This window comes from Biomphalaria glabrata, chromosome 2 (assembly GCF_947242115.1).
Source record: "Biomphalaria glabrata chromosome 2, xgBioGlab47.1, whole genome shotgun sequence".
In the NCBI taxonomy this organism is placed as follows: Eukaryota; Metazoa; Mollusca; class Gastropoda; family Planorbidae; genus Biomphalaria; species Biomphalaria glabrata.
Genome location: NC_074712.1, coordinates 2606596 through 2627463, shown reverse-complemented (window position 1 = coordinate 2627463; position 20868 = coordinate 2606596). Strand labels below are relative to the sequence as shown.

At 33.3% G+C, this 20868-nt stretch overlaps 1 protein-coding gene and 1 long non-coding RNA gene across 6 annotated transcripts in view; one reads left to right on the top strand and one right to left on the bottom strand.

Annotated features, from left to right (window-relative positions):
- LOC106052088 (protocadherin Fat 4-like) overlaps positions 1-20868 on the top strand; it is a 301505-nt gene that overhangs the window by 116236 nt on the left and 164401 nt on the right. The gene's annotated exons all lie outside the window — the stretch shown is intronic.
- The window catches only part of LOC129924426 (uncharacterized), a 35537-nt gene continuing 27321 nt past the window's right edge, over positions 12653-20868 (bottom strand). For 3 of the 5 annotated variants that reach the window (XR_008776370.1, XR_008776369.1, XR_008776371.1), the window contains 3 exons: positions 15576-15876; positions 14331-14531; positions 12653-14202 (listed from right to left, as the gene is read on the bottom strand). This is a non-coding gene — a long non-coding RNA (uncharacterized LOC129924426). Of the gene's footprint in view, positions 14203-14330; positions 14532-15575; positions 15900-16712; positions 16764-20868 lie in introns of all 5 variants that reach the window. The other 2 variants (XR_008776373.1, XR_008776372.1) reach the window with 2 other exon arrangements.

Below are 20868 nucleotides of genomic sequence, written 5' to 3'. Positions count from 1 at the left end.
TCATCAGGTGAGAATTAATTTGTGAATTTTAGGCACTCCCACAAACATCTTATCTGACCAGCTGAGTGGTGAACGTAACATTTTTTGCTGCAATGTGTAGAAAAAACACACAGGCGTAAGCCTCTCAAACGCCATTTGACGCATGAGACTGCAAGCTTTCTCCACGGAAATCAGTCTAAGGCGACTTTCAAAGCCACTTCTCAGCAGGTGCCCACGAAATTCAGGACTTCTACAAAGGTGTGACGCCAGGTTAGACGTGGACGGACATGTTGTTTATTTCATCTTTTCGGCTTTCATGTTAAGTCTGACTTTAGTAAACGTGTTTCGTCTTGTCTAATGATATGTCTCACAAATGTCAATTGACGTTCAGTCGCCTCTTCTCTTAGACAGCGAATGCCTGTGTGCGAGCAGATTTCTCTATTGGTAACATTATCTCGGGAGGATTCGTAGGATCCTTCTCAGCTATCCCTACTCAGTCTCTTTTCAACCTGCCACGCCTCGAAGCGTAGATGGGCGTGGGGACAATGATTGCATTGAATAGGTGGATTTTAATCTCCAGGTTAATTGATTTTTGTGTTCAAATAGGCCGTACTTATTGAAAGACGGCTCCTGCTTTCCAATCCGACATGCAACATCATGATATATATCTCCATCACTGCCTAAATAGGTTAACTCTACTATTTGTTCAAGACGTGTATGACCAATGTTGATTGGGAACTGGATAACCTGCACCCTATATGTATCAATTTGAGGGCGTCTTTATCCGTCAGCTCGTGTATATATTTAATTATATTTCAAAGTAAATGCTATGTCTTGAGTATAATCCATCTCGGTTTGATTTACGCCACGGCTACCCGAATGCAGCCTGTTTAATGACATCGTCGATGGCTACAAGAAAGAGAAATGTGGATAAGATACAACCTAATCTCATATCCGAATCGATGTTGAAGAATTCCAGCGTCTGTTATGAGACAACAGCTTGATTTGCTTTAGACATGTCGCTGAATCTGGACAAATTGTTGCAAGATACCTTACTCTTTTGCAATTCTCCAGAGTTATTCCGCTGGACGCTATCAAACTAATTTTTTTTTTAATCTGCAAAACTTAATTTTTGTCCTTTGTTGGTATTCCAGGCTTTTTTGACGAAGTTTCGCATGAAATAAACCTGTTCAGTGCTTGATTTGCCTTTTCGGATGTAGCTGAGAAATACTAGTCACGACTAGTGTAATTTAAGACCTTTTCCTTAAGGAGCTCTTGAATAATCTCTAGATATAGTACTGGCTTTACATGGCACTGTAGTGTCACGACTACGAGTAGTGAGTGAGTACTGTGACTGTTGTCCAGTGTTGTGGCTTTGATTGTTCTGTTGTTGTGCATATTTTGCAAAGCTGATATTGAAAATTATGACAATACAACAAATTGTTATTTATACAGAACGTAAGTTTAGGGTCACATTAACTATGATAAACTAGATCTAGATCTTCAACTTGTATTCTAATATTTAATATTATAATAATTCTAGACTAAGTCACTAAGTCTAAGTAGACTATAATTATAATAAGAGATTTACTCAAGGGTGTCTAAAAAAACTGATTGATGGAACATTTTAAATACTGTTAAATAGATTTTTGTTTATAATACTGTAACTATTGATAAAATATTTATTTAATTTTTAAGAACAAACCAAAAATAAATATTTAAAAAATAATGAACAGTCTTTAAAAGTATTATAATAATACTTAAAGTAATATTGATGATAGGAAAGTACAAAATACTTAACCAAACAAATATTCACATTTGACTAGAATAACACCTTTAGTAAAATCACTAAATTTAGAAAGCCTTCAGGATAGAAGACTCAAAAGTAAATTAGCAATTATACATAAAACACTGAACCATAATCTTCAAATACAAAAACAAAATCTAATAAAATACTCAGAAAGACACAAGAATAAGGGCACATTCCGTTATCATCTTCTTTTTTGAAGTAACCTCTGTATCATATAAGATCAGATGTGTTAGAAAAAAAATTCACAAAATTGCATTTTGACTATTATTTTCTTTATGATGACATCCTGATCTTTGCTATAGTATAGCCTACATACTTTGATCGTTGGAGTGTTGTCGCAATGATCGTAAGTTGGAACCCTGCTTGCCACCCTGCAGGGCTGAGATGTCGAGTCTTCTGTTCTAAAAAGTTTTCTCAAACATAAAAATTATGTAAAAAAATAAATAAAAAGACTAAAAGACAACTTTTTCCTCTCTAGAATCCTGTAGAGGGCTTTTATTTGCTCTATCTTAAACTATGTGCTGTAATTTGAGTAGGAAATAATACTTGCATATACCAAATGTTTAGTTGGTTGTTTATACATTTCTGAGACATGGAGAACCAATATGAAAAACAAAAACCAGACTTTCACAACTAGTTTGCCGAATATTAGGAAGTAGGTGGCCTGTAAAGATATCTACTGTCAACTTGTGGGAAAGAACCAAGCGAAAACCCATAGCCATATTAAAAAGTGAAAGTGGAGCAGTCTAGGACGAAAACCAGCTACCAATGTTTCAAGGCAGGCACTTGATTGAATCCACTAGGAAAGTGGACAGACCCAAGCAAATCTGGAAGAGGTCAAGCATCAGTGAAGCTGAGGATGCTGGAATGACATGGGAGCAGATGAAGAAAGCTTCTCAGAGCCACGTTTGGTGGATAGGTGTGGTTGTGGCCTTACGCTCCCCTGGTCATTCACAGGAGTAAGACTAAGACGATGACTGCTTTATTAATCCTTATGGAAATTTATTGTGATTACCATAAGTAAGTAAGTATACCATTATTGGTCCATTTTTTTTAAAATGCTTTGGACATTCCTTCAATTATGAGGATTATTGCATCCGATCCCAAACCTTCTGCAGGGCGGCAAGGTATGGCAGTCAGCAAAGTTTAAACTATACACCATCCAGACAACAGTTCAGAGCACTTACCACAGGACCAGGCAGCCATTCATTATCTTGGTGATATTGTACACACATTTTAATTTTTTTTTAATGCATATTTTTATTTTCTCTTTGAAAGGTGTAGAAACCATTGAAGACTACATTTGCACTCAGAGGTTTAAAGGATGTAGAGTCCACTACAAAGAGCGTTCATGCATTGAAGAAGAATTTGTGGGATGTGAAAATCCATTTTCATAAAAAACTAAGAGAGAATGTCTCTGAGATTTTCGTGGTATGGCATTTAATATTTCTATTTATAACTGTTGAATACTTTGTGCCAAAGATTTCTTATCCGTGCATTAAATGCATATCTATCTCTAGGAATATCTGTAAAGTATTTTTTAAAGATACATTTCACATAGCCTGAATTTTTATAGTAAATGTTTGATAGCTTCCTCTGCCTTATTGTTTTCTGTAATTAACTTTTTTAGATTAGTTTGTCCTCTTAACTCTCATGTTTATGTTTGTAATGTAATCACAGCGCCTTGAATCTACATCATGATTGTTATAACAGCACTCTTATAAATTAAAATTATTATTATTGTAGCCTTTGGATGCCTTTGATCAGCAGAATTAGTTTATCTCAAATGAATTGAAATGTAGAAGTGATTCTTGTAGACCTCCCTTAAAAGTCCTTGTTGTCCTCCTTCAGTCGTGGAATAACTATGGCTCATCTCGAGATGAAAACCTGGACATTACCTGTGATTGAAACAATGTCACCCACACAACAGTTCCCTGCTATCCACATGTTCAAATGAATGGCAGGTACATCATACAGTTTGAGATCAGCAGTATCACAGGTTGTGCCAGGGTGTAGCACTGTGTTCTGCAATCTGCCTAGGAGTCATCAGCTCCTGATTTTTTCCTTCCGAAGATTTTCCCTTGTATAGCCGTCAGGCAGCAGAGGTTTGGATTAAGAGTTTCCCTTACCTTAAGAGTTTCTCGTCTTAGATGAGTAGCTAGTCAAAGCTTACAAGCCCTTCCTTTCCAAAGCTTACTGTTTTAGGTGCCACTTATTGGCCTTTGCCCCTTCTCCTGTCAATACTAACACTTCTGCTGGACCCAATATCTGAGCCACATATGAAGGTCAGGAGTTTGACATTTTAGCAGAAGCTAATTGAGACTCATGCCATTTGTAGCATTTTATAGGTTGTCGATTGCTTATATCCATTACCACTTCTGGCAATAACAACCTTATGGGAGTGCTTATATCCATTACCACTTCTGGCAATAACAACCTTATGGGAGTGCTTATATCCATTATCACTTCTGGCAATAACAACCTTATGGGAGTGCTTATATCCATTACCACTTCTGGCAATAACAACCTTATGGGAGTGCTTATATCCATTACCACTTCTGGCAAAAACAACCTTATGGAATCCAAGTCTTGCAGAAGTTTATTTAAGCTCAATTGTTACAGGAGCTTGATGGCCTTTCCTATCATAAGTTTCCCTGACTTTATGTTCTACATTATATATAACTTGAATTTCAATCACTACCATGGAATGTCTGCTTGTGGATAAGGAATGAAGGTTATGAAGCCACTGAGAGTTATATTTTGATTCCCTGTTTGTCTTTTAATGTTCTTCTTAGAAATGGCTCCATGATGGAGTCAAGAAAAAGACTGAGAAATATGCCTTGAAATTTAAATTCATTTACATGTTTGGAGAATATATGGGAAAAAACAACAACAATAAACCTAAACAGCTAGATATGTGTCCATGTTAGCCAAGTGAACATTGTTTTAGATTTGGTGACCTCTGTTTTAACTAATATTGAAAATTTGATTATCTTATTAAGAATGACATAAAACTCAGTACATGATCTAAAAAAAGCATTCTCATTCTAAAAAGAATGTTTCTATCTTTAACATTTTCAATGTTTTATCTTCTTTATCAGTATCCTAGTAATAAAATAATTTCAATGCACTAAATATAACTAGTAAAGTAAAGTTCCCCTTTCAGACCTTGCGATGTATAGGGCAGATGATGTAATGGTCATCTGTTTCTATGGATAATGGTTAACAAGGGTGTCATTTGGCCAGCACAATGACCAACCACCTTTACTTTCCCTAACAAATTTGAGGTACCCATTAGGTGAGTGGACTCAGGAGCATTCTAAGAATCCTGAAAATTGTAAAAAAAAAATCCCAGTCTTCACCAGGATTAAATCTAAGACCCTCAGTTTGGGAGCCAAGTGTTGTACCTCTCAGCCACAGCACCGCCAAAATAAAACTAAATTATTCATTTTCTCTTACTACAGATTAAATATAATTGTAATAAATTTCTATCATTGTTCTACAGGTCGTGGCAACATTTGTGAATATCGTAAACCATGCAGAAATAACGGCACTTGTTCACCACTACCTCCAATCAAGTTCGAACATTCAAATGTGAGTGTGCTGCCACGGGTTACTATGGTTACAGGTGTGGAAATAGTAAGTCTTAGACTGAATACATTTATCTAATAAATAATTTGTAATCAACCTCTAGGCTTATGGGATAAAGTTGCCTTAGTCTTAGAGGTAGGGCTTACGGTTACATCAAGTATAGTCCTGGGTGTTACTACATTGTTCATTTTATAATCACTGAGCAGTGTTTTATACCATGTGAACCAATAGATCAGCATTTCAATTAGCTGGTTTAGACAGGATGAATATCTGTTGTAAGTAAGAGATTCAGGGTATACAACTCTAGCAATAATTTTTTTTTTTTTTGTCTTCTTCCCTAGTGCGATTAGAGCATGGCATGGGTTGCCTGAGTCAGCCAGTAAAACCAGTGGCAAAATTTAAGTCATTGATTAACATGCATGACTACATTGACCTAGGGACAGGACATAATTATCTGTATTTTATAAGATAAGAAGATGAGATAATGCAAAAAGATGGCACTAGAGGGGGGGGGGGCTGATGAATGATCTTAGTTTATTTCATCTGCAGATGAACATGCAAAGAAAAATTAAAAGATTTTAAACAGTCTAAGAAAGAGTGCCCAAAAGAAGGAAGGAGGTTTTAAATAAGTGGCAAGTCAGAATTAAAAACATGGGTTTAGTTGTTGAGTTAGATTGGTTTATATTTGTATCAAACTGCTTGCTATTATTTTGCTTTTGTTCAAATTTCTGTTTTGACTGATGATTTCTCACCTTGATATGGTCTGTAACATTCACCTTCTCCTATCCCTTAGTTTGTTGGGGCACCTCACAAGATCTGTTGAATGTCTTTCTCCATTCCTCTCTGTCTTTTGTCTTGGATAGAATTTCTTTCAATAAAAGACCTGTCCATTCTTTTATGTTGTCTTTCCATCCCTTTCTCTGTCTGCCTCTTTTTCCTGGAACTGTTCCTTGAAGGAAGGTCTTTGTGAGCCCTGAGGACAATATAATATTGCCATAGAGTTTAATTTTGAGTTTTTTTTATTCAGTTGCTGTATTAATCCTGTTTCTAATCACTTTGCTTGTGATGAGGTCATTTTATATAATTCCTAGGATCTTTCAGTAGCATCTCAATTCCATTGCTAGGATCCTCCTCTCTAGTTCTGCAGTCATCATCTCAGATTTGCAAGCATATAAACTAGTTCTGCAGTCATCATCTCAGATTTGCAAGCATATAAAAATGTTGCCATGACTAGTCTGATTTTATGATAATTATGAATATAAATACTAAAGTTGACTATTATGTGTCTTTAATTTCAAAAGATGCCAATTTTTCACTTGGAATTTGACTGTTATATAAATACTTATACTATTGTCAAATGCCATTCTGTATCTGTGTAAAATGATTTTCTTTTTCACTTTTGTCATTATCCTGATACACAAATTATGTGATTTGAAGTTAGTGTTCTATATATCTGTATAATTCTGTCCAGATGGTTTTGTCTCTAGTCACCTGAAACACTCCACTCATTCTTAATCTTCAGAAGAAAAGACTCTTGTCATTATTACAATTTTTGTCTATTTAATAGTTTCTTCTTGTGTGATCCAGAATTTTGACCTTGTAAACATTTGAAATACGGTATCTTGAAAATCATTATTGACATTAGTTACGCATGCTGAATGTTTTTCTATATTTAAAAAAAAAATGTCTCAGGAATTGCTGCTTGTGGTATACACTCTGGACTGTCATCTCAACAGTTCTGGTTTCTAAGCTTGCCTTCGGCCTCTCCTTGACACCCTGCGGGGTTAGTCAAGAAAGAGTTTGACATGCATCTGCTTGGGGGAGCTACCATCTTCTACTAAGCGCGTCCCCATGTGGCGGATAGGGAAAGGACCCTTAGATATAAGGGTTAGCTGTGAATACGAAATAAACAGCTGCAGACCAACTGGTTTGCAGTCATTGAGGATGAGGTGGAGTATTCCAGTGGTTAGAATATTTACTAAAAACGTCTCAGATATCTAGGGAAATGATTGCAAAAATTGAGTATAGGGCGCTTTAACTCTAAAGCCGTGTAGATGAAGCTCGTTAGATAGGGATAGCAGTTCATCTAGGAGTGAAAACTCCGAAAACAAACATCTGCTGCCTTGCAGATGATCTTGGATGATCAAAGGCTTTGGGTGCATACCCAAAAAGAAAAGCAGGCTGAAGTCGGAGTCAATGGGCCTCCTGGCGCATAACACATTGACATGCAACCTCATTTATAAAATCAGAACAAAGAAGAAGACTTGCATCTGGTCACTGCTATGCGTTGGGGATGGTTCTGAGGTCCGAAGTTCGAGTCCTCCTTGTGGCTTATCTATGTATTACTACAGTTTCTTCACCTTCTTCTCAAGACGCTGCTTTTATGTTTGATGTCACATTTCATTATTATCTTATCTTGCTTGAGATGTATATTGTTGGAGATCTATCTGATCATGTTAAAGATGTTTTTTTTTCTTATTTAAGATCTATCTGATTTAACTTGTGACCTATCTTATATTTATGAGATCTTTTTTGTCTTGTGAAGATTTTTCTTATCTAATTTGTGATCTATTTCATCTTGTTTGAGATCTATCCTATCTTGTTTGAGATCTATTTTATCTTGTTTGAGATCTATTTTATCTTGTTTGAGATCTATTTTATCTTGTTTAAGATCTATGTGATATAATTTGTGATCTATATTATCTTTTTATGAGATCATCTTATCTTATTTGAGATGTCTCTTTCTTAGCTTCTGCAAAAAGAATTTCAAGAGATGATGATATTTATATTAATCGCTGATTGCATTTATTTTCTTCTAGAATGTCCAAAAGATTTGTCAGCTAAGGAGCCTAAAATGTTGGCCGGTTTACAAATATGAGATCTTCCTTAACTACACAAGTACCTTACAGAAGAAGGCTACTCACTTGTGTTTGGATATGCCTGCTGTACCAAGGCTCACATAGACTGGATATTTATATACCCTAATATTATGTTACTGACAAGTATCTAAGTATTGCATGTCCTGTCCAAGCCTCAATGACTAAGATAATTAAAGATATTCATGATTATAAGATAAGTAGAATGCAATGAAAATCAAAGATGCCAGTATTAAAACATGAAAAAGTAGGCAACTGTATAGCTTACTTATCTACTATCCATAATGTTTGTAGATTCTAAAGTTAGAAAGTGTCTTTTTTTAATGACACATTGCCTGTCAATACTGTTTAGTTTAATCTTTTTTTTTTAATATAGTGCCTATCACCCTAAGTGATGGTCGAGCTCAACAGATATTATTATAAGCAGCTTTTTTTTCTGGGTATTATTCAACCACAGAAGCTGTGAGGGATATCTGAAATCCATTGCTTACTTGTCTAGAAAGACTTCCATCCATTGAGTGATAAAAGATTAAGTGTACACAACTTTTAGTAGTCACCACATAACACTTAACATTTTGATGCTCAAGACAATACTGTTCATGAATGGTTTAGTTTTCTTTATACTGAGAGTGTCCAAGGAAGATAAGGTCAAAGGTTAATTGGAGTTTTTTTTTATGCTGTGACAGTGTTACATTTCCCTTGTGTTTTTGTATGAGTTTAAAGACATTAACCATATTTTTGGTTTTACAAATGTAGGACGAACACGTTAATAAACTTTGTCTTTGAATCTGAAATTGTAAAACACTTAGAAAAAACTTACAATGTTTTATTTTTTAATTTAAATTTGCCAGGTACCTGCTATTCATTTACTTTGACTGTTGACTTGAAGTTAGAAATTAAACAAAGATTATTTTGAGGTATATTTGTTAATGACCATAGTCATTAAATAGAGTTGCCACAGCTAACTGTACTTTTCAACAAGATAATGTCTTAAAGAAATTAAGAGCTTTTGATGGAATTGTGTGGTTGAATAACATAAGTAAAGTTAATCAATCACAGGAGTCCATCAAAAAAAAATATAAAATGCTAAAAAAATATAAAAGATCAAATTTTTGAGATTACATATTCTTTATGTAGAATCTTTTTTGAACAAAGTTTACCAGTATAGGTGGACCTAGGAACTAATGATAACTGGATATAGTTTTTTTTTGAAACCACTGGCATGTATTTAACTTGTTACTTATACTTTTTAATATCTGCAATATCAACTGTAGTTTTCTTTGAAGCATTCTATATGAAAATGTTACGTCTGAACACTGCTGAATTACTAGATTTTATTCAATTATGTTTTGTAAATGAAATATTGTACAATGGCATATTTGTTTGTATTATAGAATTAAGGTTTTTACAGCTATATATTAAAAACATCTTAAATTTAATGTAGTTTCTGCACTGAATAATGTTTTAAACTTTTGGATAATTTATACTAATTTTGTTATGTTTGTATATTTGTAGAATATGAATATCATATTAAAGGCATTTATTTATTTACATAATAGTTTTTATAGTCATTTACAGACTTCAGTGGAGGTTCATTGTACATTAAACCTTGTTGGTAGTGTCAATGTTATTAAGTTTACATCAAGTATTTAAGTATAGTTCTGGGTGTTCACTACATTGTTTATTAAACAATGACCTGGCAGAGTTTTATCCCATGTGAACCTATACATCAGCATGCTGATTAGCCTTTAAGAACAAATATCTGTTGTAAGAGGTTTAGGGTATACAACTCTAGCAATAATATCTTTGACAATAAAATATTCTAGGTAGTATAACTTCTAATTGAATTGTCTCCCTTTCAAAATCAAATGTCTAAAGTTTTTTTTTTATTCTACACAATTTTTTATTACTAAAAGTAATATCAGCATCTCCAATAAACATTTATTTAAGCAGCAGTTTCAGTTTTATTATGACATTCCAAAAAGTTGATTGTTAAATTTAAATAAGCTGTGCCTCTTATACATTGATTTGATTGACTTATAAATGTTAACTTTAAATAAGCTGTGCCTCTTATACATTGATTTGATTGACTCATTTTTATATTTATGTATACCTTGTAATTACGTGGCCTTCATTTTACAATATTAGAACCCTTTTGCTTTTTTTTTTTAAATTGTAAGTAGTCTGTGCTAAATATTTTTTTGTTCAAATTACTTTTGTATCGCCTATATGGGGAAATGATATTTCAGACATTTCTTTGCTCAGCAAAAACAAATCAGGATTTGAACTCAAGCCCCCTTGACAGTGGTTTATGCCAGATATCCTGCATTTCATGCAGTTTGTAGGCCAAATTTGAAACTCACAGTGCAGGTAGAAAGAGGAAATCATGTCACATTAATATTTGCTGTTCAACAGGGCTAGGAAGCACTTCAGCTGGGTTTCAGTCCAATGCTTTAGCTAGAGGATTTGAGGCTGACACTCAAATGAAGTTTGATATAATTTTTTTTTTAAAATTGTATGGATGTCTTTAAGCTATATAACTTACCCAAGTCCAATGTGTTGATTGACATATTTACCAGGTACTGGTACTAAACAAAATGGCTGCTTTTACCCCCCCCCCCTCCCAGCAATCCTTAGATTTAGTTATTCTAAAATTGTACAAATTTAATTCTTTTCCTTATGTCACTAAAAACTTCTTACAAACAGGTTTGTTTAGCTAATTGCTTTGTAACAATATTTGTATTGGAGCAAGTTTCTGTCTAAACTATCAGCAAATCTCAAACTTTGATCTGATTCTATGGCCAAGGATCATCTCATTTCCCAGGCATCAGCTATGGTTGGAATGATGTCCCCCACTCAGCAGTTCCCCCCTCTCCATGCAGCTATTGGAAGGAATGGCAAATGCCAATACAGTTGAGATTGCAGGCTCTGCAAGGGAATAGCACTGTATGCTTCAAACTGTCTCAGAGTTGCTAGCTTCTGATTTCATGTATGTACTGGTAGTAGAGTGCTTATATCCATATCACTACTAACAATTCCAACCTTATGGAACCAGGTCTAATTAGCTTAACACATGTTTAAATAATTTTTTTAAAAGCTTGTTTTAGAATTGATATGATGAACTATATTGTAGGGCTATGCGACTGCAGCTTCACAAAGAAAAACATAAACTCAACTTTGTTCTAATACAATAATAAGCTGCTTATAAAATAAATATATCAATGAAAAACTGCAACATGAAGAATCTTGATCTTTGAATCCCTTTGGGTATCAGGTCTTTTAAATTTGTAGTATGGAGAATTTTTAGCACAATATTTGGCTAAACAAATTGGTATCATAACTGTTTCAAAAGGACATAACTCTAACTTAAAAGTAACTGAACAACCTCTTGGAAAAATAATATGTATACAAGTCTTTTTACATTTATATATGTATCATCGAGGTTTGGTCTGCATATATAAGTTACTGAATTCATATTTTGAGATAACTATTAATGTATTTGAAACTTAATAGTAAAGGGAAGTAAATGCAGCAGGTCATTGTGATGGCCTCAATACACCTTGAAATGCACAGCAATTACTTCAGTGAATATGAAGAATTTTAATCAGCGGTGAAATGGAAAATTACTAAAAAGATATGACAGGCAGCGCTATTAAGATTTAGTCAGTGATTATCCTCTATAATAGAAACTCTTCGTCAACTAATCTAATTTGACCTCAATATTCAATCATTTCAAAGATGAAGTGATTGACAAACAAAAAATGGAAGCTTTTTGATGTAGAGCAAATTTTTAAAAAATATATGTAAGTGTAACTTCCCTTTCCAGACTTTGCAATCTGTAGGGCAGATGATATAAAGCTTATCTGTTTCTTTGTCCTGTGGTCAATGGGTGTCAGGTGGCCAGCACAATGACCAACTCCCTTTACAAATGTCAGGAACCCATTAGAGCTGGGTGAATGTAAAAGTGCCTAATAGTCCTAAAATTCAAAATCCTAGTCTTCAAACCCTGGACCCATGTTTGGAATCCAAATCCAAGTACTATACCCCCTCAGCCACCACAGCTCCAAGTGAATTCTATAGAAGCTTTAAACTGTTGGCTCCACTTTCCTTCTACAACTAAAGCAAAAGATAATTCTGTCTTGTTAGGGACAGGGGTGGTCTCAATGCTGACTTCAATGATTTAAGAGAATATTAGTATTATGTTAGCGTGGCGGGGGCCCAAGGTCATGTCTAGCCTGGGCTAACAAGAAGTTACAGTTGCCAGAAGGTAACGCTACTGGGTGGGTTGTATCTGTGCACCTCAGTCTGTGGCCAAGGGGCTTGAGTCACCTAAGCAACCAGACAACTCAACTTAACCAATCTAGCGAATTAAAAGAAATCAAGAAACATAGAGAAGAAATTTTAAAAAAATGAGACTTTAATTTCAATGACTAAAGCAGCAATTACAAAACACTGCAGCTAAAAAAAAATCATAAGGACAAAATCTAGTACATAAACATTGGAAGTGGCCATTAAGACAGCACTGGGCGTGGCTTGGCCATATTTTTAAAAACATGTCAATTATTTTGACAGTCAATTATTTTGACAGTTGTTCCAATTAGAAAAATAATGTAACATATATTGCTAAAAAATTAAATAATAGATTTACATATAGTAAAATTAAAAAAAGAAAAATAATTCTGAAACTTACAGGCAGTCCCAGGTACACAATAATTAAAACTGACATCACCATTAGATAAGACAAAGTGAATTAGTATTTGAAAGTTTTAAATAGACTAAGGGGATGAGCTCAATGCTTTAGTGAAGTCTGTCAATACACTCTTTGTTTATGGAACATTTTAGTTTGAACTGTTAAGGGGAGTGTAACTACATTTCTCATCTGTGATGTCCTTAGACTAAACCTCAAAACTGCAAAGCTTTTATATTAATAACAGCATAGTAAATGTTAACAGTTTTATCTTAAATATAATAATATAACAATATTTTAGTAGAGCTAAATAATGTCAAGTCACTATTTACACTATAAAGAGCATAGAACAAATTGTGCAGGGATGTGACACTAATGAACATTTAATATGATAGCACACAAAAGCAGGGGAGATAATAAATTGAATTAAGCAATATGTAGCAAGGCTTTGGTGTTATGACTATAGAATATCTAAAGTTAACTGAAGACATGTATAGTGTTTACAACATTTTCGGTAGATGACCCAGAAGTGATGTTCTTCATTAGTATTCATGAATAAACATACATATACAAGTTTGCTTAATACAATAATAATAATGATACTATACCATAGAACTTCCCTCCTCCAAAAACAAAAAATATAATAACATTGAACTGAAACAAGAAGATTGAGGGGGAAAAAAAGGAATATTAAAAAAAAAATGAACAAATGACTGGACTGATTGTCAAGATATACCTAAATACAGAACAAGATACAAGTCAATTATGGTAATTCCAACTGATTAGTTCTTACAAAGTACATCACTTGACTAGTTGTACCTGTATTAGAAATGATTGTTCTATTTATTGTATCTGTTAGTTTTCCTAACTTCAGGACCATTTCTAGTAATGTAACCGTGTTGTGAGGTTGGGTTACAGGGTTCAGGATGTATAACTAGGAGAAGTATGTGTCGCCACTCTAGTAGGTGAGCATGGGTACTCAGCCTGAGGTTGGGAGGATTCTTGTTTCCTACTGCAGCTTGGTCACTAAGATTGTCTTGAGAAGGCCTGGTTTTGAAGTAGCATTAGGGAAATGTTCATTTCTTTCAGATGCACTAGGTATGTAAAATCAACTTCAATTAGCAATCAAAACATAATGGCAGGTTCCCTTAGAGCACAAGGAAGGCTCTAAATGATGGTAGAAAAGGAAACAATCTCTAATGTATCTACTGTGACTGTGTCTTGGCCTCTAGGAATTGTTTTACTTCTCAGGATGTTCACTGTAAAGAGAACAAAAATTGATCAAAACATTTTCATAGTCAGTGAAACACAAAATTTGGCAAAGCTTCTTTTCTTAGGGGTGTAGTATAAAGAAAATATATAAAGAGATAAACACAGCATTGCTTACCATTCCCTATTGTTGATCAATATTTTGGTTTACATTTCATCTTCATGTCGGTCTATCTTCATCATGCTGGTCTACATCATCATGTTGGTCTACATCTTCATGTTGGTCTACATCTTCATGTTGTCTACCTTTTCATCATGCTGGTCTACATCATCATGCTGGTCTACATCTTCATGTTGTCTACCTTTTCATCATGTTGGTCTAAATAAGAATAAGAAAATAAATAAGAAAAACTTTTGCCTTGAAAAGGAAAAAAAAATAAAAATCTATTGCTTTTCTTTTCATGTTAAATAAAACTATTATGATGATGCAGCTTTGACTCCTATGTTTTAATTTAGTATTTTATGAATAAACTTTAAAGAAAAAAAAATACACCCAAGACACCTACTACAGCAGCAAAGAATAACTACCCAAATCAAGTGAAAAAAAAAAATATGTAAGGTTTATTAAGCCTTTAAAGTCTAAGGAATTTATTGGAGATTTTCAATTATGCCAGAAATCTATAAATAACTATTTAGTGTATCTGGTCTACAGAATACAGAAAGCTTTAATATTTAGAGTGAAAATTCTGCTATAGAAGTTTGTGCATTTCTAGCTAAATAAAATCACAACTTTCTAAGTTCTTTTGCTTGTAGTCCAAACTAATTTGTTTTGTTTAGTTGGCAATATCAATCTTTCCAAATAGCTACAGAGACTTTTTAGATTGTTTCAGAATCTGTAGGTTTATTCTTTTTATATTTTCTTTTATTTGATCTCACTTTCTTTATATTGCCTCAGCCAATCTCTATATTGTTTGCTCTTCTTTTTCTATCCTTATGTATTGCATTTCTTTTAGAATGTACTTAAACATCAAAAAGTAAGCAAAGAGCAGATTATCAAGTTTAAAATTTCCACGAGATAAGATCCAAACAAATGAAAATTCAGTTTGATTACAATTATCCTTAGGATTACCACTATAGCAATGACAATATAGATACAAACAGGAACAACATTCACACACAAAACATACAAAGACTCAGACTTACACAGCCAGTGCTTAATGAACTAAGTTTCTTAGTGATGTGACAAATGACCATGAAACACACTGTCAGAAAGTGGAGTAAAAGAGTTATACAATCTTTCTGTTCTAGCCTTAATGAAGAGGAAGCGACCACTTTAGCCAGATCTGATGTAACTGGTTTAGTGGCTGCAGATTGTCTTCAAGAATGCATAAATGAGATCAGATAATGTTTCAACATTACTTACATGTACACTGCACTTGCTTGATATTCTTGTCAAATGTTTGACATGTTTTGAATGTTCCTTGAGAGCTGAAGAGAATCTATTTCCTTGACCAAACGTCCAGCAGAATAAATGGCATCAGGAAAGATATGAGCATCAAGATGACCCCACAACAGTCCAGTGCACATACCACATGACCAGGCAGCCATCCATTCTTATGAGAAAACAATCCATTCTTATGAGAAGACAGTCTTAGAGTAGTGACCTCTCTTGCTTGACTTTTTTCCGGTAACTTGTTGCACAAAATAATTTACAACTGAAATGACTTTAGGAAAAAATGATGAAAATCTAGGAGGAAAAAATTGCAAAGTGGAGGAAAAGTTACAAAAATAATACACATTTTGTTAATGTTTTATTTCATGTCAGTTCTCTACAGTTATATGGAATTTGAAGAGTTGAGTATGAATTAGATAATAATTTACTTCTCCCATTTCACGATAGTTGTTAGTAACACCAGGTTAGAAGTTAGTAGCAACAAAATGATGTAGAAATAGACATAGCTTTATTTAAATTAGTCTTCTTGGTGTTGACAGTCATTGACTTGTAGCATCAAACTTCTGGTAGACAACTAAACTGCTGTAGGCGTAGTATAGCGTAACTAATGAAACTTCAAATAACTTTGAATAACTTCCTTGTGAACAAAACTAAATATAAAATTTATAACAGACAAAATAACTTGTGATCAAATGAAATCACTGTAGTAGACTTCAGTAATATAACAAAACATATAACATTTCGAAACAAAATATAACTCACTAAAATAACACAACTTTTTGGTTTCATGTTCTGGAGTCTTCTGTCTTAACTAAGACAAAATGACAACAATGACACATATTATGCATCATTCACAACCAATCGCTAACCTCTTCCCACTGTCACCATAGAAACACACACACACACTCCATAACACTTCTGCTAGTCCAACGCTAGTCCAACATTCTTTCACTGAATCAAGCCCCAAGAGACCAATCTTTAGCATTCTTTTTGTTCATATGTAAGACTTTGCAATCACCATTTTCCTAATCTTTACTATTGACAAGAACCCTAAAAAATTGGAATCTAATTTTGTAGCTTAATATCTGTAAACAAAACAAAACTAACCTTCAGTAAAAAGAAGTGAGATTAAACATTTCAAGTATATTGTTAATGAAACTGAAAAAAAAAGTGGTTCTGGGAGCTATAGCAGGACTTCACATTTTTTAAAAATTCTATGGATTATATACAAGAATAATGGTAATTAAAACTAATAAATAAATAAATATACATAGAGATAGAGTTACAACATTTGATGTATCCTATAAAAGTGATATGAAGCCTAATAGTTGCAGCCCCAAAAATTGATAGGACACCTGAGGTGTTCACACAGGTGACTGGATATGATGTGCCCCAACAGTTGGTAAGAGAGAAAAGGTGCCTTACTAAATGATAGGACACTTGAGGTGCCCCAACAGTTTGTAGGAGAGAAAAGGTGCCTTACTAAATGATAGGACACTTGATGTGCCCCAACAGTTGGTAAGAGAGAAAAGGTGCCTTACTAAATGATAGGACACTTGAGTTTCCCCAACAGTTGGTTGGAGAGAAAAGGTGCCTTACTAAATGATAGGACACTTGAGGTGCCCCCACCAGTTGGTTGGAGAGAAAAAGTGCCTTACTAAATGATAGAACACTTGAGGTGCCCCAACAGTTAAAAGGACATTTAAGGAACCTAAACAGTTATTAGGACACTTGTGGTGCTCCAACAGCTGATAGGACACACATGAGGTGAACAACACTTGGGGTTGAGTTTGAGTTTTTGAGTTTGGCACATTGGTACAATTTAGGTCGTGTCGTGCCCGTAATCCTTCAAAGATTACTCTCCCTTTATATCACAAGAGTTAAATTGCATGTAGTGAAATCATTAAAAGTAAGGTCTATTCACAGTTCAACTAGTAGCCAGGAAGTAAACAATTCATCATTTAGTAAACATCTTTTGTAAATATTGTATGTTCACAATTTCACAATTCAAATCTTCGTAGACAGCCCCATGTCCTGGAACAACACTTGGTATGATAGAGGTATACTCAAACTAATAATGTAACTGAACTGTGATGCTGGGCAGTGCAGCCTATGTTAAATCAACCCACACATGATGTAAACAATCCCCATGTAGATCAATGGTGATATGGTGTTTTTCAACACCGTTGGGTCAAACCAGGCCGATACAGTAGAGGACCAGTCGAGTTAAGGCGAGAAAAGTAAAAATTGTGTAAAACTGTGATATTCAGACATTCACTGCTGCCAATTGTTAAGTTTTTAATTGCTTATTTATTTATTATTGATTACACTCATTAAAGTGTCTTGAAGCCCAAGTTATCAAGTTTTTGATATAACCATATTATTCTGTCTAGAGGTTTGAGAATTGTAACTATAAAAACTGTAATTGTACATTTTCAGACAAGATAATATTAAATTTGTGTCAATATATATTATATCTCTCATAAAGTAAAGTCAATAATTTTGTGCAGTACAAGCATATATATATTGTATTGAAGTTCAACAAGTAATTGTGAATTTTGACTGAAGAAGACAGTAAATTTGTGCCAATGTATATTATATATCTCATCAAATAATAGTCAGTAATTTTGTTCAGTACATGTATATATATTGTATTAAAGTTGGACAGTAATTGTAAAATTTGACACAGGCAGTAAATTTGTGCCAATGTATATTATATATCTCATCAAATAATAGTCAGTAATTTTGTTCAGTACATGTATATATATTGTATTAAAGTTGGACAGTAATTGTAAATTTGGACACAGGCAGTAAATGTGTGCCAATGTATATTATATATCTCATCAAATAATAGTCAGTAATTTTGTTCAGTACATGTATATATATTGTATTAAAGTTGGACAGTAATTGTAAATTTGGACACAGGCAGTAAATTTATGCCAATGTATATTATATATCTCATCAAATAATAGTCAGTAATTTTGTTCAGTACATGTATATATATTGTATTAAAGTTGGACAGTAATTGTAAAATTTGACACAGGCAGTAAATTTGTGCCAATGTATGTTATATATCTCATCAAATAATAGTCAGTAATTTTGTTCAGTACATGTATATATATTGTATTAAAGTTGGACAGTAATTGTAAATTTGGACACAGGCAGTAAATTTGTGCTGATGTATATTATATATCTCATCAAATAATAGTCAGTAATTTTGTTCAGTACATGTACATATATTGTATTAAAGTTGGACAGTAATTGTAAAATTTGACACAGGCAGTTAATTTGTGCCAATGTATATTATATATCTCATCAAATAATAGTCAGTAATTTTGTTCAGTACATGTATATATATTGTATTAAAGTTGGACAGTAATTGTAAATTTTGACACAGGCAGTCAATTTTTGCTGATGTATATTTATTGAATATCTCAAGTAATAGTAATTGTGTGCAGTACAAAGTATTCTATTGAAGTTGGCCAGTGAAAAGGGAAAAGATTAAGAAGCAACTCTTCAAAGTGATAAGCTAGATCAGTGTTAGTAGTGAATGACATTACAGGAATGACATTACAGGAAGATAATCAGTATTGAAATATATTACTGATAATTGTGTGCTGTACAAAGTATTCTATTGAAGTTGAGACAGTGAAAAGGGAAAAGATTAAGAAGCAACTCTTCAAAGTGATGAGCTAGATCAGTGTTAGTAGTGAATGACATTACAGGAATGACATTACAGGAAGATAATCAGTATTGAAATATATTACTGATAATTGTGTGCAGTACAAAGTATTCTATTGAAGTTGAGACAGTGAAAAGGGAAAAGATTAAGAAGCAACTCTTCAGAGTGATGAGCTAGATCAGTGTTAGTAGTGAATGACATTACAGGAAGATAATCAGTATTGAAATATATTACTGATAATTTTGTGCAGTACAAAGTATTCTATTGAAGTTGAGACAATGAAAAGGGAAGAGATTAAGAAGCAACTCTTCAAAGTGATGAGCTAGATCAGTGTTAGTAGTGAATGACATTACAGGAAGATAATCAGCATTGAAATATATTACTGATAATTTTGATTTTCACTTTTAATTTTTTAATGTTCTATATTTAGAAAGCTGGTGACAGTATTGTTCTTGTCAAAATTTGATATCACTGATATTGTGTCCTTGTTAAATTTTGTTTTTTTTTAAATGTGTAATATATATATATATATATATGATCAGAAATTATGGTTTTAGAGGTCGCAGATTTCACACTAGTGGATTTTTGTGTTTAGACTATTGTTTTGTTTAATGTTTACATTGTATTAATATTGTGCACAATTTCTTGGGGTCTTTAAGTCATTGTTATTGATATTTGTAAGTATATGTAGTATTTCTTGAAAAGTAGCTCTGTTTGTCTTTTTCCTGCTGTGCTTGTTTGTTTTCATATGTAGACCAAATATTGCTTTTGGAACAGGATGTGCTTTAGGGAAAGAGAGTGAGGTCAATGTGTTGCTCGAATCCTCCTCAATTTAATCAAACTTTTCAGTGCAAGGACACTCAGTCATCATCATATCATCATTTATATAATTGTAACATTTTGGTATAAATTTTGTTACATTTTTTTTTATATTATAATATTTTAATTATTTTGTTTTCTCCTTGTTAGAACAATTATATGAAAAAATAATATATTGTAAAAATTGTATAATTGATTATGACATTGATTATTAGATTATTGACAATTGAGTGCATTATGTTAATCACAATAGTATTGGCTTGATAATATTGTCAGTGATTGTAAACTATAAAAGATATTAGATATCATTATTATCTATAAAAAAGTACAGAATGCATTGGTACATTTGATAAGTATTAATAGATACATGGCTGGATATATTGAACTAAAGAAAGTTGCTGACTTGTTTGGTCTTGAAGATAAAGAAAACATAGATGTTTTGAAATAAATGAAAAGGAAAGACAAGAAAGCTGATATAGAAAGAGTTGGCGAGAGCACAAAGAGAAGAGAGAAATGCAACTAGAAATGCTAAAAGAAATTAAAAGGAATCAAAATCAGACAAAGAATCAGAAGTTCAAAAAAAAAAGAAACTGAAAAATAAAAGGTGCAAGTCGAAACAAGGGTGACAAATGAGAAACTACCAAGTGTGAACATAACGAGAATATTCATAGGCCTAAAATGAGGGACCTTAAAGAAACTGATGAAGTTATTTTCAGACTATCTGTAAAACTTGCAATTACAATGAAGATACTTGTTCTAATA